A 3655-nucleotide genomic window follows, 5' to 3' on the forward strand; every position below is an offset into this window, starting at 1 on the left:
TTCTACTTGTGTATGTGAAGTGTATTTTGTGTGTGAATTTTATTTTGCCTTATTTCATTTCATTTTCTTCTACTTTTGTAAATACATAGGAATAACTGGAAGAATATTTACTGCACTGTTAGCAGGAGATAAGATTGGGGAATTCTTATGGTTTGAGACTGGTTACTGATGATGGGCACGTATTATCTTCATAATAAAATGCTAAATAAAAAAAAGGAAAGGGAAGAAAGTCACTGAATGGACCAGATACTCACCTGCCCCCAAATCCCCGATTTTCTTGGCAGAGAGGAAAGAGAATTAGAGGCATAAAATAGAATAGTTTTTGCTGTTATCCAATCAATACTATATTGATTGAGATAGTAAGTCAGGGAGAAATAGACAGACTTAGTTACATACAACTAAGAGAGCTTGTGTCATAGGAAATTAAATGCTCAGAGCCTAGCCAGTCAATGAAAATACAAAAAGAGATAAAAAGTGACCATTACCATTTAAATCTCACAGTTTAGGGGTAGGAAAGGTGGGTTGGGGGGGTGAAGGGAAGGGAGGGGGAAGCAGTATTCTACTCGGGGCTTCTCTCCAGAGGTGCCAATTAGAGACTGGGACCCACTGACCAGAACACAGAGGGAGTCTCTGTAGGTGCTCTGAACTTGCAGCATGACCATTTCCAGTTACATGGGGTGCCCAGAAGCCCTCATGAAACAGTCACTTTAAAAGGACGATGATATTACAAGAGAGGGGGTGGAAAGAGCTCTTGCAGAAGAATTAAGAGGAGTCAGCAAGTCATGGGGAGTTACAAAGGTTAATCCAGAAGCAGAAGTTCTCCCTGCCAACTGAGATGGTATGGACCCCAAGGGAGTGGCTTTAATGAACTCTGTTAACTCACTCAAAAGACTCAGAGTAAAGGAGATCCCATGGCTTCGTATATCATTAGGGAAGCAACATAAATATATATATTTCCTCTGATTCACAGTACATCAGCTTCTAGGGATTAATAAAAGAAAGTTTAAATCTCTCAGTAACAACTCACACATAACCACAAATGTTGCAAATCTGTCATGTAGCAAGGAATCTGAGATGGGTTGATACTCTAGAACGAGTGTACCAGAAAGAACATGAGGTGAAAGGAACTGAGTCAGAGGCAGTATCAGCTTCTATTTTCAGAAAACAGCCACCCTGGACACAAACCAAAAAGGTAGGTGCTGTGTAAGCCCTTGCACTAAGACCAAACAAACCCCGGTCACAGCTGCACACAGAGATAGCAAAGCGCTATCTCCCCATCTGGGGAACTAAGATAAAGATTGCATGACAACATAGTTCTGCCGCAAAGAAAATTTGCACCAGCATTCACCCCGCCTGTGAGTTAAGTTTCTTTCTGGCCTCCCCGCTGATCTGCAGCCTGTAGTTCCAAGTTCTTTCTCTACCCAGAAGTCCACTTGCCATACTAATCACCTCTAGACATACTTATCATTCGAGAGCTGTCCTATTTTAGCAGCTAGATAGAGGCAGAGGCAGAACCCAAGCGTGAGTGTTCATCCTGACTTCAAATTTGGCTTTCTTTTTCTTTCTTTCGAAACCTGGATTTATGGCATCCCAGGCCATCTATCTATCCACATCCATCTAACCAGGAAAATGTCACTACTAATGACAGGTGCGGGAGAGATGGACTCAAACAAGACATTAACGGAGCCAGATGTGAGTGTGATGCCACCATTAAAATGGTAGGACCACAGACTTACTACCTCACTCTCTAAACTTCACTCTCTTCAACCTTAAAACGCAGCTGACGATAGGTGCTTTTTGGAGTTGGATTGGCAATAGGACCTAAGGGATGCCATCGCTTAGCATGCTCCTTAAGTGACTGTTATTATTATTATTATTGAGACTGTTAATGGAGGGGATATCTGAATACACTGAAGGTTACATGGTAGTGCCGTTAGCTCCAAGACATAAGAAAGTGTGGGCTGTTACAGAAGAGCAGAGGAGAGGCTTCTAAATCAATACTGAGTGAAGATGTAAAGTGAACTTTCAGAATTTTGAAAAATGGGTAGGAGTTACCTAGATGAAGAAGACAGGCTGATCATTTCTGGGCAGAGAAAGCAGCAAGTATTAAGGCATGGAGGTGTGGAAGGCCATTGTACATGGTTTTGGAAGAAGGCCCATACCATGGAAGTAAAGAAAGGGTTGAGGAGAATGGATGGCTGTGACACAAAAAGGGCAAGACTGGGGCCAGAGTCTGAAGAGCCTTGTATGCTAAACTAAAAGGGTTGAACTTGAGTGTTAATGCTGAGGAGAGACATGGAAAAAATTCAAGCAGGGGAGAGGTATGATCCGATTCGTGGGAGGGGTAAATTGGAAAGAAGTCAAACTAGTGGCAAATGCTTAAGCTACCAGCTGACAATGTGAATTCCAGGGCTCATTTGAAGACCAACTTCAGGGGAGCCTGGGTGGCTCAGTTGGTTGAGCAAGCGTCCAACTCTTGATTTCAGCTCAGGTCATGACCCCAGAGTGGTGGGATCAGAGCTGGGGGTGGAGCCTGCTTAAGATTCTTTCTCTCTCCTTCCCCCTCCACTCTGTCTCTCTCTCTCTCCCTCTCTCTCTTTCTCTCTCTCTTTCCAAAAAAATAAAATTAAATTAAAAATACAAGATCTGAAGACCAACTTCAAAGCAACTATGTCAGAAGAACCCAGTGCTTCAAGGTAAATTTTATTTACAATAAAGTTGAAAACAATTGAGATGCCATATAGACTGATGGATAAGAGCATAGAACTGTTTGTGTTTAAATCAAGACTGTCATTTCCTAGCTGGGTGATCCTGGGTCAAGTATTTAACCACCTTGGACCTCAGTTTGTCCATCTGTGACATGGGATCAACAATGGTACCTGTCTCAACAGGATGCTGTGAGGATTACGTACGCGGTTGGAGCAGTGCCTGGAAAGAGCATCACTCATTAATGTTGACCAGTACTGAGGAGTGGAGTTGGTGCTGTGAAGGCTGTTGGCCCTCTAAGACAATCTCCGTGAGATGGCCACCTTTCTTGACTTCTTGGCTTTGACTCTATGAACAGAAATCAGCTGTCAATTAAGCCACATGGGCTCATAGTAATTCCCAATTACTGAGTGTATGTAAAAATAACATACTTAATAGTCACTTGAACATCAGGATCAACTGTAATGCCTCAGCTCAGTTAATTATTTCAAACACTGTAAGACAAGCTACAAACCTATCATAGTTACATTTTTTTCTTTTTATTGCTATTTCTTTTTTTTTTTTAAGTTTACTTATTTATTTTGAGAGAGAGTGAGCAGGGGAGGGGCAGGCAGAGAAGGGGACAGAGGATCCAAAGCAGGCTCCAGGCTCCATGCTGACAGCAGAGAACCCCATGGTGGGCTCAAACTCACAAACTGCGAGATCATGACCTGAGCTGAAATGGGACGCTCAACCAACTGAGCCACTCAGGTGCCCCTATTCCCCTCTATTTCTTACACTATAAAATATTTGGTGCTTGAAATACATGTACATTATAAAGCATAACAATAAACCCATTAAAATCACTATTCTGGAGCATTGCCAATGCTACTAAAGCTCCCCATATGCCTGCAATGATCCAAATGTTTATGCCCCTCCAGATTCATATGCTGAAATTCTAACCCCAAAG

At 42.4% G+C, this 3655-nt stretch overlaps 1 long non-coding RNA gene across 1 annotated transcript; it reads left to right on the forward strand.

The window, feature by feature from the left end:
- Positions 1–1411: 1411 nt before the first annotated feature.
- LOC115521243 lies at positions 1412–3301 on the forward strand. Its single transcript, XR_003970999.1, has 3 exons — positions 1412–1521; positions 1649–1718; positions 2892–3301. It is a non-coding gene; the product is annotated as an uncharacterized LOC115521243 (long non-coding RNA).
- The last annotated feature ends 354 nt before the right edge of the window (positions 3302–3655 follow it).

This window comes from Lynx canadensis, chromosome C1, assembly GCF_007474595.2.
Source record: "Lynx canadensis isolate LIC74 chromosome C1, mLynCan4.pri.v2, whole genome shotgun sequence".
Classification (NCBI taxonomy): domain Eukaryota; kingdom Metazoa; phylum Chordata; class Mammalia; order Carnivora; family Felidae; genus Lynx; species Lynx canadensis.